This window comes from Gavialis gangeticus, unplaced genomic scaffold, assembly GCF_001723915.1.
Source record: "Gavialis gangeticus isolate Ggan-Ray unplaced genomic scaffold, GavGan_comp1, whole genome shotgun sequence".
Lineage (NCBI taxonomy): Eukaryota > Metazoa > Chordata > Crocodylia > Gavialidae > Gavialis > Gavialis gangeticus.
This window is the reverse complement of record NW_017728992.1, coordinates 77,107,351-77,134,786: the sequence shown is the minus strand read 5'-3', so window position 1 is coordinate 77,134,786 and position 27,436 is coordinate 77,107,351. Positions and strand designations below refer to the sequence as shown.

The window sequence follows — 27,436 nt, the reverse complement described above, 5'->3', positions numbered from 1 at the left end:
TCCTGAAGCAAAACTCATCCTCTTCTTGATATAGATTGTAAATCCTTAATTGCCTCCAACCACTCCCTCCTATAATTGCTATTTGAGGTAATCAAGGGATGGTGCTGGAGTGAGGGCAATGACTTATCTCCTTTGTATATAGCTCTTCATGGGCTCTCCCCATCTCCTGCAGTCTTTTCATCCACTCTGCCATCTAAGTTTTGCTTGGTTTTGGTTGTCTTATTCACCGTCAAATAAGTTGAAGGCAGTTGATGCAGGCTTAGAACTGTATTAACTTATGTAGCTTATAAAACTGCATGAGAGGGATTTTTGGAGAAATACGTAAAAAAAGAGAAAAGAAATGTCTGCACATAAGCCACAGAAGCTATTAGTGCTCACTTTAAATATAATATGTGAATCTTCTTCTTCCAGGCAGTTCCAAATCCATGAAGTAGTAGTTTACATTAAAACATGATTGGTATTCACAGTTTTCTGTGGTTTCAGTGGTTGCAAATATATTCTGTTTGGATAAGCAATTATGTGGACAATTCATGGTTCTAAGGGCTTATATTTATCTAGTGATGATGGTTAATTTTTAATTACTAAATGTTTTAGAAAGGAATAGTTCAACTACATATCCTGATAATTTGAATAATCCACTTTTCACCAGACACACAAAAATGTGTTTGTTTCTATGAAAAAGAAAAATAAGTATTATTTTAAGTGCACATAAAGTTGTCTTTAGAATCCATTTAGCTTTCATAGTATGATTGCCAGTATTGACCTAAAAAAGAACATGGTTTTTATATGGGCTTTGCATGTATTTCTACTATAAATTATTATTTATTGAATAGTGTCTTATCGTGAACAAAATTCTGTCTCCGTAGGTAGTCACACATGCTTTCTTATACTTGGCAGCTAATAAGTTTAGAAAACTAAAAAATAGGCTATATTTATAATAAACTCTTGAAGTTTTCAGAGCCATATGAGAAGAGAGAGTTAACAATGGGCCATGCAAACTAAATAGTAAATAAACATGGTTTGACATTCATAGACAATGTTCTGATTTTCTTTGCAGTTTTTATTCATATATTGGTGCTACAGAACTGCATGGGGTGTTTAAAATTTAAAGTACACTATGCTAATCTTTCAGAAAAGATTTCATTAACTTGGATACTGTAAATTAATTATTTCACACAGCTCAAGATATTGCAATAAAGTAGTCTTTCAGCACATACTGCAGTGCCCTGCTGAGTATCAGCAAGTGAGGAATGTAACTTTAATGGTGTATGCACTGAATTTATGCATTAACAGTATTTGTTTTATGTATATCATGGTCGGTCTGTCTGTCAGCAGTTTTATAAGAAGCATTTAATTACTACAAATGATTGTTGTTTGTTTCTGTTTTGGGAAGATGTGAATAATTCAAGATGAGAGTTCCATAAGCATTCACTTGCAGTGAATTTGTGTTCCTAAGTCACTTAGAAACATTAGAAAATCATAGCCTCAGTTGATTGGTACCTATGTATGGTCCAGGTGCTCTTTATAACACTTAATTTATGTTCTCCTAAGATTTTTTAAAGTATTTCATTGACGTTATTTGTCAAGTACGTTCTTAAGGAAAAGTCCTATAAATGTTAACAAAAATGGATAACGTTCTACAGTTTCTTCTGACCCATATAGAACACTGGAGGTAATTGTATCCCTGCAGTGTAACCAATTGTCCTAGAAACCGCAAAAGACACCATGACAGATTTAAATATGCTGCAATGTTAAGCAGCGCTTCTGGGAAGTACTTTGGAATAAGTCATCCAATGCAAGTTATTCTTCTGTTGTACTCTGTACACTTTTGGCGGAGGGTTGCCACCCTTCCACATAGTTAGAACTTCCACATATGTCATTTGAATTCCCCATAACTTTTTTTGGTAGTCAGTTTAGACTTTTTCAGGAGTCAAGTAAAATGCTAAGTAGTAGGGCCTGCTTGAACTGATCATAGTCCTGTCCATTAGTCCTTTCTATCTCTGTCTGGCCACAAGCTGCAAGGGCTTTAGAATCCAGCAAGGGAGTGAGATAGCAGAAATGATCTTCAGGGCAAATGTAGTATAATACACATGCTTTTCTCAAAAGTTAAAAACCAAGTATCCATGTCCTCTCCTCTGCATGTGTAATTGTCACATGCCAGCAGACTTGATTAATCAAATCTTTTCCAATGCACTGTAAGTACAGCACATTGGAGCAGCTTCACTGCTTGTGCATAGGCATCCATGAAGACCAGTCACTTGCCCCTGCCCCGAGGCTGCACTTTTCCTAAGGCGCCCTCTCCACCCCACAAAATGACCTGGCTATTTTTAGCCCTCTGACGCTCCTACTTCAGACAGACACATCCCCTTCCCTGCAGACCCACCAAAAGCCCCATGGACCCCTACATGCTACCCCACCCCACCCTACTCCATTCTTCATCTTGCCCACCCCTTCTCCCACCCTGGCTTGCTTAGATCCTTGAATCATGTTCCTGGCACTGGCAAATCTACACGAACAAGGACCTGATCTATGATCACATGGCTTAAAGCAAGCCATGTGATTGTAGACTAGGTCCTTGGAACATCTGTATGTGCCCTGAAGCTCCTTTTCTCTCAGAATCAGTTTCTGCTACTCCAGACTAGCATCAGGGGAAAAGGGTTGTGATGAAACTTGGCTGCTTCCTCAGCTACTACTATCACCTAATGTGCAATCCTCCCCTACTAACAAGTTGGGTTGCCATCATGGTACTGATTCAGCTCAATCACTCAGCTCTTGTACTCTGATTATGCCTTCTTTGCCCTTCCAAAGGTTAAAGCTCTTTTCTGGCACAGTTTTTGCAACCCTCCCTCTAGAAAGCCATCTGTATGCTAAATTTTCTGCCGTGGCTTTGACTAAGAGTGTCTCTGTAACCATAACAACTCTTCGGAAGTGCTGCTATTGTTACACTCTGGGATCCCACCCCTGTCACTATTTGTCCTGGAGTCCTATGAGGTGGGTGATTGTTCAGGAACACTGCAGCCTTTCTTAGTTTCTAAGAATTCTCCCTGAAGTCAGGAGATGTGTAGCTTCTAGAGCCGGGAGGGCCAACTCCCCTTCCAGCTTTGAGGTTGCTGGCTTTTTGATCCCTCCCTCTTATTGTTTCTCCATGACTCCTAAGGAGGGAAGGACCTCACCCTCTGTTGGGGGAACTCTGTACAACCCAAAGTCAAAGTGGTACAGTAGAAAGGCTCTTCAGTAAAGGTGTTTTTGGGCAAAATGCCACCTAGGCAGAGGTTCTCTGCCCCTGCAAATGTTTAGCAATCCCCTTGTCCCCAATCTAGTCCACACAGCCCTGAGCCCCCAAAATACTAAGCAATTCCCTTTCCAGTCTCTCCAGATCCTCAAAGGTGTTCTACTTGTCTCAGCCACCAGACCGTTCTTCCCAAGAGCTGACATGTTGCATCTTCCAGCCTGCTCTCCCGTTGTCCTTTTTATCTACCCTTGGGTGTCTGACATCTTCATGGATGTGTCCATCATTAACCCACTATATTCTGGGGTGTTCATTGAATGGCATGCATGTTTTACTGAGTTTGTTTTACTGTTATGGCACATGTGGTCTCTATATATGGGTATCACCAAGCCATACTTAGCTTTGTCATTAAGTCAAAAAAGACTTCTGCTCCAGTAAGCAAAGACACTTTTGGAAGAGGGGGAGTGGGGGTGGGAGGAACAAAGGCAGGGCATTACCATATTTTTTTTCCATATAGCATGCCCCATATATAGTACTCACCTTGATTTTTTGAAGGGGACCCTAAAGGAAAAAAATGTTCAGTTGAGGTAAGCAAATGTAAGCAGCTGGAGATCCAAGCCTCCTGCCAATGCCACACAGGACTGGGCCCAGGGATCAACCCAGCATGCTGGCAGCAGGCCTGCTTGCCAAGTCTTATCCTGTGTGCTGGCTGAGGAGCCATGAGATGAGTTGGACCCAGTGCACTGAGTCCAGGACTACATGGTAGGTGTGGGGTCACCTGCTGGCTTCAGAGTCACATGCTGAGTCCAACCTAGCCCTGAAGCATGAGGTCCCAAGGTCAGTGCATGGGCTTGAACCCAGTGCACCAAAACAACCTTGCATGGTAGCCCAATCCAGTGTGTGAATGGGGGAAAGGGTTCCCACAAGTCCAAAAATGTGTTGGTAGTGGGGGAAGTGGTGGCAGTGTTAAATGCCATAGCTCCCAGAATAATGCTGCCACTCCTTAGCCCCGCCTCCCCCCCAAATGTATGGACCCATGGGGATCCCTTTTCCTTGCATATAAAGCACAACCCAATTTCCCCAGGCTACTTGGAGGGGGGGTACAAGTTTTTATGTGATAAAATACAATATATGCATAGTGTGGGCTCTCCAAGAATCCAGTGGATGATGTATGTAAAAAGCCAGATAAAAACCCTGCTTAAGCTTTGTCTAAAGCAGTGGTCTCCAAACTTTTTTGATCATGCACCCCTATAAGCAAAAATTTTTGAGCACGCACCCCCAATAGATGTATATTTATATAAATAGAAATATAAATAGAAGTTCTAATATTTTCTTCCTACACCCCAATGGATCATCTTGCACACCCCCTGGGGTGTGCACACCCCACTTTGGAGACCACTGGTCTAGAGAGCAAACCCAGGTCTTCAGGTTTGTTTTTTTCCCCCTAGGAATAGGAAAACACTGGAGTCCCTCAACTAGATGAGTAGAAACTGCATTATCGGATTTAAGATGTAGGGTAAGAATAGGTTATTCTGTGGGGATTTTTTTCTTTTGTTTGTTGTATCTCTGTATCTGAACATATGGTTACTGATCTCTTTTATTTGGTCTTGGTTTTATAATAAATCTTTGTTATCTTTCTTATTGTGAAGGTAAGTGTGATTTCAAAGTGTTTGACCTCATAGGCATGCCTCTTCTCTGGAAGGGGGGAATCATTTTTTCTGAGTCTAGGACTGAGACAAGGATGTGATTCTTCTAGCTGGAAGAATATCCCCTGCTAGGGGCTGGCAAGATCTGAGTGAGCTGGGTAAAACCAAGGTGCCAGTGGCCAAGGAGTTGGCTCTTGTCACATTTCAATTGGTTCTCAGTGGTCAAGCAGTAAGTGGCAGAGGCAGTTTTGGGGCTAAATGGTGTTGCAGAAGGTATCCCATAAGCATGTCTCAAAGGCTCAACTGACCTCATCTAGGGCAAGGTTATGTCAGGGTATGTCATAATGTCAATAAAGCTATTCAATACTGTTGTTTCTGTAAGTCTGTTTTGTTTTGTCCTGCATGTAGCCAGACCTGGCACTTAACCCATCATTCTCTGTGGGCAGCCTAATGAGGTAAACTGAGTCGAGCAGTATTATAAAAAATATGAACACAGTTGACACAGTGCAGTAAAACCTGTAAGCCATCATGCCTTCTCTTAATCCTGTTGGTTAAGCATATAGGCTCCCTCTTAAATGATAGTCTTCATTGGGCACCTGCCAAGTTATGATAAAGGAATTTTACATGGTGTCTTACCTACTGGCATCCTTGAATCACTGAGTGAGAAGGCAAAAAATATCTTCCTCATTCAAAGTAATCTGGCAATGAAGAAAATCTCACAAGGAAAGAAGAAGTGAAATAATTCTTAAAAGGGACTGGATTCTCTCTTTCCTTGATTAGCTCATACAATGTCGCTCCATCACTGGGGCTGCTGGGGAAAATTATGGACCAAGAAATCTAAATGAAACTCTGGAAAGAATAAAATTGCCCATTATATTTTATTTAAGTTTGTAGCGAGTTAAATGGGGAAAGATGAAGAATATTCCCTCCTAGTCTTTTTTATTCCCAATAATGTACAGAAGTCCTGTTGATCTTGCACAATGATTGATCAGACAGAAAAAATACGAGTAATTCATACACTGTGCCATGTCTACATGAGATGCTTTACTGTACAATAACCTAATCAACAGTGCAGTAAAGCATCACCATCTACATGTGCAGGCACTTACTACACAGTAAATTAATCTGTGCAGTAAAGGCAAATGGCATTAATTGCACATGTAGACAAACCCTGTTAGTACCAGCTTTCTTTTATCTAAGTCTGAATGTCTGGCCATCAAGGTGCATGCAAGCATTCTAATGAACCAGTAATATAGTTGGGCTGGAAACTTAACTGGCAGAGCACTGTGAAAGCGTTATAGGGCCGACTGAGTGTTCTGCAAACAGCATGTTCTGTCAATGGCACCCAGCCAGGGGGCCCAGTGTACATAGCCCAGCATGCTTTGCAGGCTCCCCTGTCCACCCTACAGATGAGGGTGCATGCGTGCACACACATGCAGGCAGTGTCCCTCTAGAGCTGTGTACATTCGCGCGCGTGCGCGCACACACACACACACACACACACACACACACACACACACACACACACACACACACACACACACACACACACACACAGAGTCCTATAGTGTGCCTGAAAGATAACAGGCCAGGACCGGATTCTTAGGAGATACCAATTCAAGTGGGGTGAATTCTTGTGCTATGATAGCCATTACATTTCCATGGTCATGGAGTGCTGCATTTTAGCTGTTCCTTTTCTAGAACATTTTTTTTGACACAATGTATTTAGAGTGATTTATGAATGAAAGGAACACAGCCCTAAAAAAAAATGCATCTAAGGTCTTTGTGCATTTTTCAAACACATAGAAGTGGTAGGTTTTTTGTTTTTTTTTTATAAGCATTAACTTTAACAGCACTTCTTTTCAAATTACTCTGAAATCAGTATGTTACAAATACCAATATTGATGTATTGTTAATACCCTGCTTAAGAGCTGGATACATTTTTCTACAAACATTTTTTACATTTTAAAAGGAGGTTTTACATGAATATTTATAACATTATTCAAAATTTCATTTTCATCAGAATTTATTTTTCAGCAAATTCTTGATTTAAAAAAAAAAACTTATTGCTTTCACCATTTTACTTCCCCCCCACCATTCCTCTTATTTTCTCAGTGGACAAAAAGGGAGATTTATTTTTCCTTTAATAGTTATTTAATGATGGGATTTTTTTCCATCAAAATTAAACACGTTTAATTTATATTCATGTTAATCCCCACCCCCACACAATTTTCATAATAAAGTTAACATTTTGTTATCACCCTAGCAAGATCTAACATCCTTTAAAGTTTTCATTGCCTTGTAGTCTTTGAGTTAGACCATAAGTAATGTGAATATGCTAAACAAGTGTTTCTATTTTGTACCTCAGTTTTACACTATTTAAATACTTAAAATTGTTTTTTGCTAATCTTTAGAAGAGGATCTCTATAGTGAAGAGAATGAAATTTGCCTCTTGAAAATACTGGTAGAGCCAAAGGCAATTACAGGTCAGAAATGACAAAGTTGTTTCTTCTTTATCATTGTGTTTTTATTTGCTGCCCTAATGCCAAGTGATTCATTCTTTGTACAATTATTTTCATGTGAGCAGACCAATATGGCATTAACAACTGATAAATAATTGTGCAGATGAAAGCAAGCTGTAAGTAGCATGAGCTCATTAAACATGTTCGTAGCACCAGTATAATAAGATTGTGTATAACTGTTATAGGTCAGAGAATAGCAATCATGAGAATAATTTCAAAGGAATGAGTATTGCCATGATGGGTTTTTTGGTGGGGGGAGTAGGATCATTCAGTGTTATGCAAGATGGCATTTTAACATAGATTTACAAGCGCCTGACATTTTCTGCATATTCTACAAATTAATTGAAATCATAACATCAGAATGTAGCCTTAGATTTAATGTAAAACTGTTATAAGAATAGACACTGTGGAGCAGAGAAATTATTAAGCACATCAGCCATGTATTGACTGAACAGTTTTGCACTATGTCAGACTTTTAACAATGAGCTGGCTGTGTCCCCAAGAGTTAAAATATCCATAACTCATCAGTGACAAAGCCAAGTGGGATGGCATAGACAAGCAGCCTTCTGATGTGAGAAGAAAAAACTGTGTTTCTGGATGAGCTGCAGTGAGCAGCATTCCCCACAGATTTGAGAACTCCAACAAAAAAGCTCTCCTAGCTTGAGAGCTTGCTGCTATTAACTTGGTAGACCTGAGGATGAAGAGCAATTCAATGTAACTATTAAAAACATATGTCAAATTTCTCCAATCAGAAATTCCAAAAGAAAAGTGTGATGCAGAGATTGAGATAATAAGGCATTATTTTTTAAAACATTCTTTGTAACTGCATGTGTATATTGTATATGAGCTGTGAATGAATGGGGAAGGTAAGATATAATGGGAAATAATGAATGAATCAAATCCCAAAAGAGTGCATTTCAAAGCTCTTCATCCCCCTGCAAGTAACAAAAATGCAAAATGAAAAAGATGTGACAGACAAAATCGAATAAAAGGTCTAGTTGAAATGTTTCTAACTACAGGGTTCTTGTTACAAAATGGTGTTTTCAAAATGAAAAAAATAACAAATTGTCTTTAAATAGTGTTCTGAGATGCTTGCATCTTTTTTAATAAAAGCATAATTTTAAATAAAAATATTATTAAAAACATTTTTTCCTGTAATTATTTTTTCATCAACTCAGTATGGGGTGAGGGGTCAGTAAATTGTTTATTAAAGATGTTTGGCGGGTTGTTTGTTAATTTTTTTGCAAAAGACTAAAAAAAGAGGACAAACAAGGTAGTTGATTTTGGACACTGTAAAATGTAAAACACCTTCAACACTTCAGGATTTTTACGAAGAAATATTTTAGGATTGAGTGGCAGGAATCCTGTGGGGATTTTGCCCCTCATTTTTCTCTTTTTTCAATCTGAATTGTAACATAACATTCCTCATTTGTGAGCACCTCTCTTGAGTTCTAAAGAAAATGAATCCCCCTAATTTCATATCTTAATAGATGTCAACTTTAAGATATTTCTCTCTCATTTGTAACAGGAGTTGGAAGGCCTGCATAAGAAACAGGGAAAATCTGAAGAGAAAAGATGATCTTATAGTTAAAGCAGGTAAGAGACACTGGAGAGATTGAATCTACCCTGCCACAGAGTTCTTGGGTGATTCTCGGTGTGCTACGTAACTCAATATTTTCATGGTACGCAATTTAGGATAATAGGGCCTGACTTTCAAAATTGCAGTTGTACTCCCAATATTAAGTAATGGCAGCATAAAAACTGTTCTAAAATAATACAGATTGAGCATCCAATATTCATTGTCACTAATAACATTTTTTACTTTAATCTCTCTGTGCCTTAACTCCCCACCTGTAAAATGAATATAACAACATTTCAAACCATAGGGGTATTGATTGGGAAGAATACTACAGTAAGACCACCATAGAAGCAACTGGAAGAAATGAATAATTCGTTATATTGATTTTGAGTGATTTACAGTAAATAATACATGAAGCAAAGGTGAAAAATAGTACAGGATCATGCAGTAAAGTCTATTATAATGCATATGTCTGAGATCCCCTGGCAGATGTAATAGTTATCATGCAGTTAACAGGTTAATTGTGCAATAAGCTGTAATATAGCACATAGCCCCTGACATGTTACCTTTTAGATGCAAGTAACCTGTTAATCATGCCTTAAATAGTAACCTGACCACACATTCAAGTGGATTTAAGGTGTAATAATACGGTAAATGAGCCACAAAGTTATCCAAATGTAATGTGACATGCAAACCTTTGTGGTTCATCTGTGTCATGTCTTAAATTTAAACATGTGGCCAGTTGGGACTGTCACAATACAGATCCCAACACTCAGCTGTGTGTCAGGATCAAGCTTAGGGCAGCCCCAGAGTCTGGGACACAATTGTCCTTTACCCAGGTGGATTGGGGGCAGAACTATTCCCTGAGTCCCGGACTCCCACCTGACCCCCAGAAGCAGGTGTCAAGGTGCAGTAAGCCCTACATCAGAGCGAATGTTCTGAATACTGAGCTCACTGCAACCTAAACATTTAAAAATTATGTATGCAGCGGAGCTGCCCATGTGGTTTTCTGACATCTGTGGCACCACACATTTCACAGGCCACACACACAGGCATTCTCTAAACTGCTGATATGCAGCCCAGGGGGCTCAGTTTGACACTGGGAGATCCAGATGGACTGGACATGTAGTTTTCTGACATCCCCAGATTTCAGGGACCCTAGGATCAAGGAGCTTCTTCCCAATCCTGAGGTCCCTGTGCATCAGGAATATCAGAAAACCATATATACAACCCAATGGGATGCACAGTTTTTAAAGGAAAGAGATGCATCACAGGAAAGAGACTGCCTTATGTTCATTTGTAAGATCCCTCTGCTCTAGAACCTACAAAACCATTTGCACTACCTTGTGGGGGCTTGGCAATTGGTTGATTCCAAGCCCTGGTTCAGTCCCCAGTCCCAGATAACAATTGGCTTATTGTGAACACCTGCTTCCAGCTTTCTGGTACAGGGATCATGATCCTGGGCTCGCCCTGCAGTTTAAGTAAGGCACAATTGGGATCTAATATCCAATCCCAAAATTGCTAGTCCTGCCATATATCTGTGGCATGGCAGAAGGCATGATTGTTGGGTTCATAGATCAGATCCCATCACACCTTTAAGTGAATGCCTGCCAGCGGCCATGGCCAACCAATTTGTCATGTGACAAAAATTGTAAATCAGCTACAAAAATGTTTGTCCTTAAATATGGAACTCCTTGTGGGTTGTTTTCACAACGTATTAGTTCAAACATGTGGCATGTTTGTTTAAATGTGTTAGTTTTAGTTTCCCAGTGTGTGGGAAGCCTGGCACTGCAGAACAAGAACTCCAATACTGGGCTCCCTCAGTGCCAGCAAGTTTAAATAGACATCGGGGAGCCTGAGATCAGGGGGGCAGCTCCTTGAACACAAGCTACCCTTGCCAGCTTGTTTAAAAAGGCATGCAACCGGCCATGTATGCAATTTAAGGTTCCAGGTCGTGAGGAACTGGGGATTGGGGAGCTTCCCAAACAGATGTGATAGGATCGGAGGAATTTTATTACCGATGCCAAAAATTGTGTGTTTTGACATGCTAGACATTAGAGATCTGGTATAGCAAGAAACACAATTTTGGGGGATTTGAGATAAAATTGCATAGAATGTATTGCACAATTAAATTAATGTTTTCCTGGGGGACTAACGGAACCAAATAACAAAAAACCTTAATTATAGTGTTTTTTAACTTTTGAGTACTTTATTTTTCAAATGCCAACCAGTGAAGGTCTTTTTTTTTTAATTTACTTTGACTGTAATATATACTGCAATTATTAGGAGTCTACTGGGAACAGTTCTTCAAAAGATATTCCTCTCTTCTGATAGATGGGATGTGGTTTCTATTACAGATTTGTGTTAGAGTTATCATTTATTCAGTCTTATGTGCATTTCTACTGGAAGGTTATCAATAATGAAACTCATTTACAAGAAAAAAATAATATGCAAGCCAAAAAGCAGTCACCTTCTTAAGAGTCAAGCAGGTGTCCGTAAGGAGCAGTTCCAGTACTTGTGTAAGAATGCTTTACCAATTAGACATCAACAAAATAGGCAACAAGTTAAAGTTGGGATGCATACTATTTAATTGTAATTGAGGGAGAGAAACAAAATAATGCAGCAAAAGAAAGTGATAATTCATGACTGACACACACAATAATAGAAAGCTTTGCCTTGAAGGAAAGATGGAGTTGGAGGGTGCTGATAGACATAGAGCTCCCTGCTGTAACTCATGGTGCTCCACAGGAGTTACAGTAATCCCCTTAACCCAACAGAAGTTTGCTGTTGATTCTAGGAGTTTGGGTGATTGAGCTTCAGTTTGGTGTAGCTGCATGTCTGCAGACTCTCTCCCCTCATTGGTGGGAGTGACAGAAGTTAATGAAGGCTCTCTGCTTTGGAGCACCTTTGTTACCCGAGTCCTCATGTAATTTAATGAGGGTTCAGAGCACCCCATAATCAGGAACATTTAAAGCATTCTGCAGCCATGTGCTTATGTCAGATCACAGCTGTAGAGCTCTTCAGGTGGGCTGATCAGGCAACAAAATGTCATTTCTGTCAGCACCCTCTGTTTCAGATGTACCTAAGGAATGAAATCATACCTAACCTTTCTGGATTAAATTCAGCAAGGAATTGCATGCTTCCTTAGAAGCTGAATGATTTTCAGCTCCTACTAATTGGTTCTTCCAATGATGAGAAACATGTGGGTATCTGTGTAGAAGACTTGACAGCAGAATATCCTGATATGCTTAGAGATGATGGCTCCCAAGTTAAAGTACTATTAGGCTCTGGAGATTGGTTCAGCCTTTGGGACAGGAGTCAGCAGCAAAGGGTGTATAGGGAGTGGAAAGTTACCTATTTCTAATTCTTATCCACCATCAATATCCCAAAAGTTGCTGTTTTTATGGTCCAATCCTATACACATTACTGGGCCTGATTTTTGTTGTTGCTGTTCTGAAAGTTGTGTAATCACTTATTCCTTTGTAAAATATCTCCCAAGAGGATGTAAAAGGCAGCAGTTCCACTATATCAAATCCAAATTCTCCACAGACTTAGTGCTTTTCACCTGCTTGACACTGTATTTTTACATGTTTGCACACAGTCTTGGCATCTTCTTTGCACATATTCATTTACACAAGTGGTAGGATTCAATATTTGGTGGAATTTAATACCCTGCAATATTTAACAAAATACAAAACATTGTTGATTGACTATTCTATTGGTCTCTTCTGGCATTAAACTCTATTAGTCTGTGAATCCATAAAAATGAGCAGGTCACTAAGGATTCAAACTAATAATGTCTAAATATTAGATTAATTTAGAATAAAGAGCAAAGTATTCATTTAGTCATTTTTGTGTTTTAGTCTATACTTGTCATTATTTCTCAGAGAGAGTTTAAACCATACTTCCAAACAGAAAAATGATGGGGATGATAGTGACCTTCTAATCAATTAATCCTTTTTGTGTATATTCTTGTGCATGTAAAACAACTACTTCTTGAATCTACTAATTCCAGATAAAATTGCCCTATGTATAGTAAATTTGATTGGCTTGAGTTAGCTTTGTGCATATCTCTTTCAGAAAAATCTGAAGACTGGCGTTGTTTTCCTTGATTTAAGAGCACCATATGCCACTGTCTGGCATACCAATCTTCTGGCAAAAATATTAGGAATTCCACCAAATTGGGCCACTCATCTAGTCAAACTATTACTTTGTGGTCGTTGCTTTAGAGTCCACCTGGCCAAGCAAATTAGCTCTTGAAGGCATCAAAGAATGGCCTTCCTCAAGGATCAGTACCAGCATCTCTCCTTTTCAACCTGTACATTAACGACTTGCCTGTGCCTGACTCACAAAAAATTGTTTACACTGATGACAGTGCCTTGGCCACCTAAGCTCATGACTTCTCAAATGTGAAACTCACACTTGATGGAGATATGAGACTGATGTTAGAGAACTTCCTAAAATGGCACCTTAAACCAAATATCTCAAAGACTGTCTCAGTTGTTTTCCATCTGCGTAATGCCAGCGCTACTTGGAAAATCACTGTCACCTTAAATGGTAAGCCCCTCAGATTCAAAACCCAGCTTATCCTGGAGTCACCCTTGACTGGAATTTAACTTATAAATCACATCTCCAGAAAACTTCTTTAAAACTCAAAACAAGGAATAACCTACTTACCAAATTTGCAGGCTCCACTTGGGGTACTGATGCCTCCATACTACATTCACATGCTCTTGCACTGTGTTATTCAATTGCAGAATACTGTGCTCCTGTATGGGTTCATTCATTGCACAGCAAACTAGTGAACATCCAATTTCATGCTGCAATGTGTCTCACATCAGGTACATTGCACCCCACTCTACCAGTCCTCACTAACATTGTTCCCCCTCATCTCTGCTGCACAAATGCTGAAGTAAACTTACTAGCCAGACTCCATGATAGTCCTATGCTGCCAGTGCATTGGGACATATTCTACCCACCAATACCTTGGCTTCCCTCAAGATGTCCAATATAGTCCACCCTTTCAAAACACTTTAACTTTTCCTTACTTGCTCAATCACATAAAGATCACCAGTCAATCACTACATCATCTCTGACCCTACATTCAGTCAACCAGCACAGGCCTCTTTTGAGGTCACTGGCTCAGCATTGCGTAACTTGCTGAAATGGTGTCATGGCACATGCATCTAACTAAAAATCACTCTCTCAGTGCCGCATACCTTGCTACAATGATGTCAAGCATAGGCCCTGTGAAGTCACTGGTATAGTGCTAACTGACTTGCTGGGAAGATGTCACAGCATGGCCTCTCTGAAGTAAGTGGTCCAGCAGCTCTACTCTAAGCAGATACCATGCAAATTTTATGCAGGCAGAGACACTGCCTGTCAGAAGGACTCAGCAGTCTGAACATTTAATAAAAGCCTCTAGGAAACACCTTCCAAGCTCCTCATTAAACCACTTCCTGGGCTGTGAGAAAAAACTGGGAACACTCTCAAAGCCTCTGACAGCTGAAGAAGCAATGCCATCTGCAGAGGGGTGACTACTATCAGACACTGCTTCATGCAGGCTCCTGTCCTGCAGCACCCTACAGGCACTACATATGCCCCTCTCCTTTGCCCAGTTAACCAGAAAGTACCAAGAGGCCTTCAGGTCCCTGCAAAACTCCTTCCAACGACTAAGCCACCCTCCATTAAAATAAAGGAGGTTGAACTGGGGGAGGCATGCTGTTATTGGGCATTTCTCAACCCTTTTCAAACTGGACAGGGTCACTGTGCCTCAAACCTATACTAATGACAACAAATGTCTTTGTGGACAAGTTCAAACCATATCCTGCATTGTTGACTCCTGTCCATTTACCTGGTGACCTTCAAGCTCTTCACACTGGTGATGACGTTGCCTTAAGACGGCTGAAACAGTATGCCAAAACCACATATACTAAATAAATATAAAGTGTAGAAGGACTCAGGACTAAAATGATAAGAGCTATAAAAGAGCAAGCGGATACAGCATCCCAACAAAAAGACAAAGGAATAAAATTCTCTCATGGATATGAGATGCTTAAAGGAGAACAGACCCAAGTTTTCTCATTAGTCAACAAGGTATAGGCTAAATATTAGAAGGAAAGGGCCTTCCTAACTGTTAGGTAATGCAGGTCCAGTTCATATTCAGCCCATGACCTATCTTAAGGTTTTTGCCCCTGCTAGCCACAACAATTTTCATCTACCCTCAACCAGGTACAGACATTACACTTTTACTGGTGTAAGTGATTGGAAACCAGCCTATACCTTTAACAAAACAGAAGTTCAGCACACAAAATTGGTCTATATCCATAAAAGAACACAAGATTGGCACATATAGACCAATTTAGAAATGATGAAACCTGGTCTATGATTAACACCCTCTCCCCCCCAGCAAAGGGTGAATGTACGTTCTGTTTGCTACTGATCTAAACTGCGCCACTTACAAAAAACCCAACATAACATGGATCAATTCTGCCTCAGGCTTTTTGAATGCTTGTACCTAGCCCTCAAAACTGCAGTCCTAATTCATCCTGAAGTGACACTTGGAGATCAAAGGAAGTGATTCTGCAGTGCTCCATTCAGCACGAGTGACACCTCACCTGGAGTAGTAAGTCCAGTTTGGGGCACCGTACTTCAAGAAAGACATGGACAGTTTGGATATAGTCCAGTACAGGGCAACAAAAATCATTAGGGGCTGGGAAGCAAGATTTAGAGGATAGGCTGAAAGAACCAGTTATTTAGGCTGAAGAAGAGAAGACAGAGGGGGGATATAATAGCAGTCTTCAAATATATAAGGGGCAATTACAGAGAAGATGGGGATGGGCTTTTTTCTGTAGCTATAGGGGACTGAGTAGGAACGATGGCCTTAAGCTTCATCAGGGAAAATTTAGGTTGTAGATTAGGTAGGAGGAACTTTCTGACTATGAGGTGGTCAAACATTAGAACAGGCTAACTAGATAAATCCTGGACTCTTTATTCTTGGAAGTTTAAAAGAGCAAATTAGACAGACACTCATCTAATATGGCTTACTCAGGGATGAACATGTCTTGAGCAGGACGTTGGACTACATGACCTTATGAGGTCCCTTCCAGCCCTACTTTCCTATGATCCCATGAAGCTTTCACATTCTTTCAGTGGCCACTCCAGTGAGGTCCCTGAAGCTGATCCTATTCCTCCTTCTGGAGCCATCTCTCTCCTGTCCTGGCAATAGGAGGCCTCATGTAGCTGTAGGGACCTCTCCTGTTTTGCCAAGAGAGGCACAAAGCTCTGCCTTTCAATGAACAGCCTTATGTCCTTCTGTCATGTTGAGATCTAGCTCAGTCAGAAAGCTACCTGAACCTGTATACTGAGCAGGCAAAGAAGAGGGTTTGCATACCTTTTGGCAAATAGTTCAAGAAATGGTAGGCTTCGATTGTAGGCATCACTCAGTCAGAGCTAGTTTGAACTGATATCTCCCACTTCCTAGGAAAGTGCCATAACCTGCTATAGGCAGGATAGGGTCTGACTGCAGCCTTAGAAAGTGTCCTTTTCAGTACAGAGAGAAGCAGCCATGGGTTCTGCTGCCTGTTCTCAGTATTGCTTACACATTTTATTGACTGACTCAATAATCTCGCGGTCAGAATCGAGGGCTCTCTCCCCCTCCCTAGGGAGTGCCGTCTTTACAGAATCACTCTCTCCCTTGACTGCTGTTCATTATTTTCAGAAAAGATGAAAGGGGAACTTCTGAATGAGAATATTGTACTTCAGAATAGCCTACTTTAACAAACTTAGAAAACTGATAGTCACGATGGAAGTAAAGTCCAAAGGGAAAAGTAGTTCAGGAAAGTTGGATGCTGCTTAAAGAAGGAAAAGTTGAAACACAAGAATATGCTATCCCTGTACATGAGAAGTATAGAAAATATTTTAAGAGAACTTCTTGGCTAACCCATAAGGTTTTCAATAACCTTAAAAAGAAACTAGACAAACTATAGAAATTTGGCTGTATGGTTAAGGAAAACTATAAGAGGTAAAAAAAATAAAAAGGAGGGAAAAATGAGTTGGAGATTATTTAGATAAGTGGAATGTTGTTAAATCAGCAGAACCTGATGAAATTCATCTCAGAGCATTAAATGAATTAGATGAAGTAATTGCAGAGCTATTGGCTATTATCTCTGAGAACTCTTAAAAGTCAGCTGAGGTTTCAGAATACTGGAAAAAAACAAATATAGTGTCCATGAACAAAGAAAGAATAAGGGAACTGAGAGGATTACAGACCAGTAGTGTAACTAGGTGCCAGTGAGTGGGTTACCAGTCCTGGGCACAGATTTACAGGCGAGTGACAGAAAGGCAACCTCCAAGGAGTCTGTGCCTTGTTGCAGCATGCTGCAGACCAGATGCAGGGAGGTAAGACACTCCAATGCTCAGAAACCCTTTTTCTTCCCCATCCCTCCTCCTTCTCCCAGGCATCTGTGCCCAGGGCACCAACATGCTTAGTTATGCCTCTGCTTTAACTTTAATAACTGGAATAGTAGTAGAGCACATTATCAGGCAGTAGTTTTATAAGTGCATAAAGGATAGCAAGGTAAAAAGCAACAGCCACCATGCATTTGTCAAGAGCAAATTTTACCTAACAATTTGATTTCTCCTATGACAAAGTAACATACATTATTGATGGAGGAGAGAGCATGGATATGATATGTGTTTGAACTTTAGTAAGGTTTTGGTGCTATCTCCTCACATTTTCATAAGCAGAGCAAGAAAATAAATAGTTTGAAAGAAATTACTAAAAGATGGCACAAAACTGCCAAAGAATAGCCATTGACAACTCGGTGCCAAAATGGAATAATCTATCAAGTTGGGATTCCCCAGAGTCTGTCCTGAATCCAGTACTGTTCAACATCTATTTTAGTGACTTAGAGCACAACATTGAATTCATTTGCAGATGACACCAAGCTGTGTAGGGTAGCAGTACATTAAAGAGCAAGATTAAAATTCAAATTAATGTGATAAACTGGAAAAGTGGTCTACATTAAATATGATGAAATTCAAGAAGGATAGATGCACTTAGGAAGGACCAATAAACTACACAAATATAAAATGGGAAACAACTGGTTAGGTTCCAGCACTGCAGGAAAGGACCTATGGATTATAGTGAATCACAAGCTGAATGAGTCAAAAAAATATTGTAAAAACGATAATGGTATCTGGGATTTATTAACAGGAGTGTTGCACATAAGTTATGAGAAGTGGTTCTTACACTCTGTTGAGCATTAGTGAAATGAGACACCTGAAATATACTGTATCCAGTTCTGATCAATAATCAACACACTTTACGATAAATGTCAAAAAACTAAACCAAAAAGAACATTTGGATGCCTTTAAAAGAAGAGAAAACACACATACAAATCCCACAGATTTAGGAGTAAGGGTTGGAAGAAATGGGTTTATTTAGTTTAGAGAAGACTGAGTAGGGGATGTGAAAGGGGATTTTCTTCGATAACAAAAAGGATTGTTATAAAAAACAGGGTGATCATTTTTTCTTTTTGTCCACAGGGAATAGAGTGAGCAGTACTGGGTTTAAATTGCAACATATATGTTTGGATTACATGTTAGGAAGGAGGAGCTTTCCTACTTCTTAAGCACTGGGAACTCTCATAACTTAGAGAGTTTATGCAGTTTCTGTTAGTGGACATTTTCAAGTACAGGTTAGGCAAATATTAGTGTGGGATGGTTTAGACAGGGATGATCCTGCCTAGAGGAGGTGGTTGACCTAGATTACTTTTTGAGATTCCTTCCAGGCCTGATTTCCTATGATTCTCTTAATTTATACTGATGTGACACATCAAAACTGTTCCATCAACTTCTATCATCCAGGAATACTTTAAAAAAGTAAATCTGTAATGTGATGGAGCACACTCTCAGTCACTACTGTTCTGTACCTGTACAGGTATGTGTACAGGTGCAATGCAGCACCAGGGCTAAAGTAAACAAAATTGTGTTTGTGCCATACAATGCTGTATATGGAACCAGACACCTATTCATAGGCATTTAAAAATGTCCATGGGGTAATTACATGTGTAACTTTTAAATGAAAACTTTTAAATCACCCTGTTTACTTCCAGATTAGATTCTTTTTCTACAAAATTGAGTGTGTAAATTTTCAGTGCAAGTATGCATGCTATGACACATCTGCCCTTGTATCACCAAGCTACTGGGCCATAAATTCACCCTTGGCAATCTTAGGCCTAGGTGGATTCCTAAGATGATTTGAGAGATTTGTAAGCACAAGCTTTTAGTGGATAATTAGTTCTAGGACATGCATATTTAGAGAGACTTCAGAGCCTTATTCATGTATTATATTATAACAAAGAATTTGAAAAATCAAATATATTTTACCACTAACTCCATTAACTTTCATAGTTTCCTGTTTGTATTGGATTGGGCATAAATAATGAAAATAAATGGTTATTCACCTATTCACTTTTGTGTTTTTATTGAAGTCAGTTTCACTTTTCAGATTTAATTTAACAATTCTATATTCTCAAGCCGGTGTGAACATCTACCCCCCACCCCTGCCCCTTCCCCACAAAAATGGCCATGAGTCTGTAATCTCTTCCCTTCCCTCAGTCCCCTGCCCTCCCCCCACCCAGCACCTCTAAATGATGGAAACTCCTTGACCTAAGGTTTTGTAAAATGCTGTTTTTTCAGTCTTATGTTTTTGTCCTAGGTTGACCCTGTTACATCCAGAAACTGTTTCCCTGGTGGGCAGTGTATTGTAGACTCTGAGTTTTAATAACCCTTTTTAAAACTGGGCAGCACTTGATAGGATTAACTTTCTAACAGTCAACTTTTTTTTTTTTGATAACTTGCACTGGATATTGTTTTCTACTTGTGTGAGAGATATGGTTAAACAGACAATGCAGTTTTTGAAATCTGATTCCCAGGGCCTTGTTTTGATGGCTTCCCTCTGCATCCAGGGAATATGATGACCTTGTTGGCTGCTTCTACTGAAAATAGGAGTAACAGCAAAGTGGTTAATCTTAGAAATGTACCCAGCCATTGAAGAAGGGATAATGCTTAGCTGTATCTAGTTTATAATGTATCTTTATATATTATCTTATCTTTATATTAGCTTATAATATATTGTAATAGAATGAACAGCATTTCTGTGGATGTTAAAAGGTACTTGTTGACTCAGACATTTTCACTTAACTGAAAATGCATAGCGCCAGATGCTCTCTGTATTTCCTCTCTCTATAAGTTACCATCCTTTTCTCCTGGGATGTACAGTCCTGCCTTTCTGCAGTGAAAAGAGAGCTAGTACCCTCCCAGAAGAAAAAAAGCTTTTCTAGTCTTTTCTCTCTTTCCTGTCTTATGCTGAAATATATGGAAACTATCTTTTTCTCTGTTACATCACTCTTGCTTATTGGCCACATCTCGCTGGTTACTGAATTCAGGAAAAAGTGTGGGGAATTAAAAATGAGACCTAACAAAGTGCAAAATATAAATAAAAAGAATACAATAAAAGCTGAAATGCTGAAGAATTTAAAAAGAGAGAAAGCTGCAGAAATAGTTGATAGGAACAGAATATGGCAAAAGAAAAAGACAGAAATCAGGTAGCGAGTGGCAACTGCAAAGCTTCATGGGGCATCTGGGTTCAAAGGCACCTTTAACATTCTTACCAGCATGCCAAGTACAATACGGTGGTGATATGCAGGCTGAAAAAGAAACACCTGCTGTTTCATTTCCCTCGGCCAGATAATTCCCTCTCAAAAAGTTATTGCCTATATACCTTTGGGAGCCTGTAAAGCCAATCCCAAAGGAGGGGAAGAAACAACAGCAAAGTACTTTACAGTCTCTCTAACTGTGAATCTCTATTTTTGATATTGCAAGTTGCTCCCAGAACTGGCTGAAATATATCCACTCCTTTTGCCAATTGCATTCTTTTGGTGGGTAGGAATATGGATCAGCACAAATAGAATTTTAAGTTGCATAATATGCTAAATCAAAGTATTTCAAGATAAAGAATATCATACAATTAGGTGAGGAAGGAAGTGTGGCAGATAAGTCTCAAGTTTCTGATCTACTGACATTTTAAGATGAAGCTATATCGTATGTTTTATAGTTTGTAGGCACCTATCACCTTAGCACTTTTAAAAGGAATAAATAACAATTGGAAAACCATAAAATAGAGATATATGAAAGTTAGAAGTGTGATTCATTCAAGAGAAACAAGAGTTCAGGATGTTCATGTAATTCATGGAACGACATGTACGCATGAGGAGTTGATTGGTCTGCAGAGATTAAAGAATTTTTCACAAAGTATGTTTATTAGAGCATATCATTGACAGATTTTGAGCCTAAAACTTGATTCATCTGACTCTTGAGATTTTTATTGATCTCTGAAGCAAAGTTTCAAAACGGACTTCTTGCTTTACATGTAGAATTTTGCATGTGGTATTACTTGCACTCTTAAAACTTTGAATTCATATAGGCAAATATTATTTGCACAGAAAATGTGGGGCTTGTGTAAAGAAACATTGATAAATCTGTCAGCAGCATCCACCCAAACAGCCTGATTTATAATTGTTTGACGTAATTAATGTACATGTTCACACTATTAAGTAACCCCTGTGGCACTTCACAGTTTGTCATCTTTGTGCAATTATCATGGTGTACATAGACAGGAATTCTTTCTGTATTTCCCAGGACTTGACACCCCAATCTGCTCCCTGTAACAACCTACAGGTCCTGCATCTTAGGACACAAGTTGTAGTGGGGATAATTTGGAGACTGACACCAGGAAACTCAATGTGCCTGGAGAATTTTGCAATAGTTCTGCGCACACACTGAATCTTGTGGCTCAGTGCTGAACACACAGTTGTGTGTGAGAAACATGGTGGCAGTGGATGAGAATCACAGTGAAGTACATTATTTAAAGAGTCAACCACACAGCAGAGAGAAGGCATTATGGAGAGATTCAGACCCCTGAACATGTGGCTTTTCAGTCAAAGAACCTGGCAGCAGCATGGAAGCAACAAAAGGAAGAGCTGAACTTTGTGGATAAAGTTGATTAAATAAGGCTAAACTTTTCCCATTAGCTTATTGCAACAAAGGCAGAGAAGCAGGGTGACCACCCTTTCAGTAGGGAAGATGGGACACATGCCCACCTTCCCTCCTCCCTCCCCCCATTGCTGCTGGCATGGCTGGAGCAGAGCCAAGAGGAGTTGGGGGCATATGTGAGCTGCCCACTGCAGGCTCAGGGCTCCCCACCCTGCTGCCTTTCCCTCGGGAGCCCTGCACTGGCCACATGCCATCTGTCTACCCAGCAGCAGTGGGGGGCACAACTCCAACTCCATGCTGCTTCTGCCCCCACTGCTGCCAGGAAAGCATGGAGCACCTTGCCATGGGGGCGCAACCAGCATGGGGCTCCCAGGGGCAGGGCAGCAGGTCAGGGAGCCCTAAGCCCACAGGCTGGGCAGTACCCCCAGCCCCTGCCTCTCTCACTGGGAGGGCCTCGATCTGCCCCCACTCCTGGCCCCCCAGACTCCCCCCCCCACCCATGGACTTATTTGAAGAGAGCTGCTCTTCATGCTTCCCGACTGCATTTCCTGGCCACACGCATGTGTGCGGGCATATGTGTGCATGAGGCACTCCTACATCCCACTCCTGGCAGCCCCTTGCAGGATGGAATATTGCCAGCCTGCAAAGGGAAACCTGCCATTTCCTGATCCCTGCATACACTGCAAAGCTGGGATACATGCTGTCCCTGAGTCATGCAGCCCAGGACCGGGACTCGAGGTTCCCATTCTGGGACTGTCCCGCCCAATTAGGGATGGCTGGTCACCCTACAAAGAAGTGAGTACAGCACTTACCTGAAGGGTCCAATAAATTAGAGCAGCTAATGGAGGCTTTTGGTAATTACGGTGCCCCCCCCCGGCCCCCCCCCCCAAGAAATGAGACTGCAGAAAGATACTATTTATTTTTTGTTTGTTTGTTTGTTTGTTTTTAACCCAGATCAGGATCCAGAAGAAGGAATAGATAATTATATTTCAGAGCTGAAAACTTTGGGATGCACAATTTTGTGATCAAAACAGGCTCCCTTACTAGAGACAGAATTGTGTGGGATATCTGATCACAGCGCTAAGGGAGAGATTATTGAAAGAGGCTGATCTGACTCTGGACAAATATGTGCTAATTTCATGCACCTCTGAATTATCTAAGGAAAGAACCAAAACAATTGCTGGTGCGGAACACAGGGTTAAAGGGCCTCGAGAACCAGAACAAAGTTGGGCCAAATAAAAATAATCTCCAGTCTTCAGTGTTGATACTGTGGGAAGCAGCATGAAAAACAGAAGGAGTGCCTGTCTTATAGGCAAAGATGCCTAGACTGTTGGAAACAGAACAATTTTGTGTCCCAGTGCTGCAATAACCCCAGAAGAAATAAAGCCAGATATGTGCAATAGGGGAGGACATTGAGACTTGATAAGGAAGATGACGTTTTCTCTGTGACTTCATCAGATTTAAATATTCTGAACATATATTCTCTACAGAAAAAAATCTTGCTGAACAACCATGTGAGCAGATACTGGTGATGTAAAAAACTCCAATGTAACAGACTTCAGGCTGGTAGCCTGGATCGGTTAGCCAGCTGACAACAAGCTGCACATTTAAGGGGCCTCAGCTGACAGGCAGTCATGAGGGGAAGTGACTGGTTGATGGGAAATAAAAGAGCGGGAAGGGGGAGGTGCTAGAGGGGCAGATAGCCAGATGGAGAGGGAGGGCTCCTGGAAGGAAGACTACAGGATGAGAGGCAGTCTATGCTGGGTGTGTTTTTTGGTTGTTTGAAATTTGCAACTGAACCCTGTGGTGCAGATTAACACCAGGGTTTTGAAGCCTGTGTTGCTGAGACCAGGTTAAGGGCATGTTATTTTAGATTGATTTGTTTCTGGCTGAGCCCTGGAAAGCAGAGGAACCCAGGGCATTACAGCTTATGGTTTTGAGCCCAGAGAAAGATTGTGTTCCTGGGACTGGATTGATTGGCTCAAGGACTGGTTTGAGCCAGGTGGAGCTGGGTGATCCAGCTACCTGTTACAAGCAACTATACAACCAGTGTGTAAATGCAGACTATCAATCCAAACTCCAGGAAATATAAAATAGTACTTCCTGGAATTAGTATTTGGACACTGGTGTTATAGAAATAGACTTTTTACCTATTGCTTTTAAACTTATGTGTTTTCTTGAGTTTTGCATTATCTTAAACTCCATTTTTTTTATTGCTCTGTAGCTCAACATAAGTGATTGACCTTTGTATGCTGTATGGGTGAGAGTGTGTTTGTGGAAAAGGAAAACATCAGCTGGCGACTGGCTGAAGATTGCAGACAGATAAAAGACCAGACAAGAACAATCTGCCTCAGAACAGGGAGAGAACAAGGACAATCAACTTTCAAGGAAGAACAGTGATAAGCCAGCAAGAGCCCAGAGACTGGGTGAGTTGACAAGGCTATAAAAGATGGGGCAAAACAGATTAATTTGGGGTCTTGTTCTGCACGTCATGGTGGAGCATCTGTTTGTCTGACGGGATGGACTGGCAGGAGCCTGGCTCCTACTTGTGATCAACTTGGCTGGCCACTAAGTTGATCTGAGTACTGATAAGACTGGTAACATATAACAGTGCAGAACAGAAACTGGGGTATAAATGTGGTGTGGGTGTGTGTGTATGTATTAAGCACTTAGTAAACACAGCAACTTGCCTTATCCTCCCTCATAAGGTCTTGCTCGTGATATGAGCAATTGGCAACTTGTGTAACACTAGGGAATGTTGTCTACTATTAGGCAGCCAGAATATCCTTCACATGAGACAGGGGGGAGAAAGCACAGCATGGTCCTTGGCAGATATTTTACAGGAGTTCAGAGATGTATTTGAGGGAGGTAAATACATAGAGAGAATGCTCAAGTTAGAACCAGATCCACAGGTACAGCCTATATGACTGACTGTTAAAATGCAGAGTACCACTAGCCCTGATGGAGCCACTCAAAGAACCATGTCTACAAGAAATGCTTCACTATACAATAGATCAAGTTACTGCACAGTAAGCATCACCATCTGCACGTGCAGATACTTACCACACAAAAATTTCCTTTACTCCAGAGTTAGTTTGGTACCTGCAAATGCAAGTAGCTGATTTAACTCTGGAGTGGTTACTGCACAGTAATGTACGCATAGACATTGACGAGGAGCAAACTTGCTCCCAGTCAGCCCCACCACCAGGAGGCCACCTGTAGGCTACCGCAGGGCCATGGGGATGAGAGTTTCCCCAGCTCCAGGGCTGAGGGAGGTGCTCTTTGCTGCTGCAGCCTCTGACCTTTGAAAGACAGTGGGGACACTGGGGCCCTGGGCCACTTGCTACCACTGTGTTGCACAGCAGAGGCCCCTGGCCAGCTCCAGGAGCCTGCCTGCACCCCACTGCTCTGCTGGTCCTTGGCACACCATCCTTGCATGGCTGCCTGACTCATGTTGTCACGCTGTGCTGCAGGCAGCTGCAAGGCCCAGCAGCAAATTGGGCCACCTGCAGCCAGCCTCTGGCCACTGGGTCCTACTCCAGCAGCCCCAGGCCAGCTGCAGCAGCCTGCCTGGACTCTGCCACTGGTCCCTGGCACATCGTTGTCACATGCCTGTTTGTCCTGCTCTGTGTCCCTGCACTACAAACTGCAGGCACCTGCCCAGGACTGGCAGCACCTAAACTGTTGCAGGGAAGATCAGTGAGCCATTGAGGGAACCATGCTGGTGTTGTTTGTGATGGCACATGCTGCCTCCTGGGGCTGGAACTGGTCCCAGGAGGCAACCACAGACCTTATGGTGCTGTGGAGTGAGGCCCAGGTCCTCAACCAATTTGCCCGGAGCAGGAACTCCAATGTGCACATATATGAGGGCCTGTCAGGCCACATGCAGGAGTGGTTGGCACACCAGTGCTGCATAAAGGTCAAAACCTTGCAGGCACAGTAGGTCATTTTCCCCAACCACAACTGCTGGTTGGGGCCTCCCGCAAGTCCATGCCCTTAATGTGGCAGCTGGATGACATCCTCGCACCCCTGGAACCTGATTAGAGCCATGCTGTCTATTTCAGCATGGGCAGCCTGCCCAAGCCTCTGTGCAGCCTGGTGGCCATGACAAAGCATCAGTGGGTCAGGGGCCTTAGGACATTAGGAGCCCATCCTGCCACTAGTCTCACCCCAGGCTTGTTAAATAGTTCTAGCAGCCTGGGATAGTGCCTGCTCCACCAGCTCCAGGTGTATTGCCTCACCCAGGAGGCCAGGCCAGCCATACCACTGCCATCCCTCATCAGTTTCAGCTCCTTCCCAGAGGGATCTTCTGCCCTTGCACCCCAGGACACTGCTGGGAGCAAACAGCTCCTTACAGCACACCCAGGACATTCTCATCTGGGGCATGCTTGGGGTTCAAGGCTGGCAAATAGTGGAAGTGAACCCCAGGGCACCACCACAGAGAGGCCCCTGGGGGGGAGCATGGGGGCACCACCAGCTCCCTGTTTTAGCCAGCTGAGATCCCTTTGCCCCCTGAGCCTGGGTGCTGTGGGCTTGGCAGCAGTGCAGGAGACAGGCTGCCTGCAGTGGTCCACTTGCCCATACAGAGTGAGCAGGGATGGGGGGCTCAACTAGTGGGCACCTGTGCCAGGGCCTACCTGGATGACTTATCATGGTCCATGGGCACCTGTGCATGCCCAACCCCTGATCTTAGGCTGGGCTACACAAAGCCCCCTGGTATATAGAGCATGTTATTTCATAAATGTTGCAAACTCTCACAAACAGCTTCTCTCTCCTGGCTCTGTAGGTCCTGCAGCTGCACATGGAGGAGAGGCACCAGCTGCTACCTGGGAGGTGCCTTCAAGGTCATTGCCAGCCTTGGTTGAGGCCCTGCATATGTGCCTGGTCTGGCAGTAGAGGACCCAGGACTGGATGTGGATGCTGGCCTGTCTGGTCACAGTGGCTGAGGGGCAGCTGGTGGACTCGCAAATCTGGTGAACAGAGAATATTGCACGTGAGTGGGAGAGGGATGGGGTGAACCAGGAATTCTGGGACAGGCTTCTGGCTGTCAAGGAGGCTCAGGAATGGCAGGCTGCCTTGGTGACCAGGACATTGGAGGCCACAAAGGAGGGCCATCATGTGCTGTACACTGTTCTGACCCTGGTAGTCTCTGCCCAGCCTCCAACTCTACCAAGGAGCAAGCCCCTCAGTTGGTCTGGGCTAAGATGCAGCTGTTCCTCCACTGGCCAGGTTCTCCTGCCTGGGTCCCTCACCCCAGGATCTCCCCTACTGCTCACCTATACTTCTTGTATTCCTGGAGCAGGAGCTGCCTGCAGCAGGGCCAGCACTGCACATGGGCCCTGGTGGTCCAGCCCACTAGCCGCAGGAAGGGGAATTGGCCACCATTGCCCCTATGTGAGCC

The 27,436-nt window shown here is 42.0% G+C and overlaps 1 long non-coding RNA gene across 1 annotated transcript; it reads left to right on the top strand.

Moving 5' to 3' along the window:
- Positions 1-7,286: 7,286 nt before the first annotated feature.
- On the top strand, positions 7,287-24,484 carry LOC109299541. Its single transcript, XR_002097911.1, has 3 exons — positions 7,287-7,361; positions 8,926-8,993; positions 24,260-24,484. It is a non-coding gene; the product is annotated as an uncharacterized LOC109299541 (long non-coding RNA).
- Positions 24,485-27,436: the final 2,952 nt, after the last annotated feature.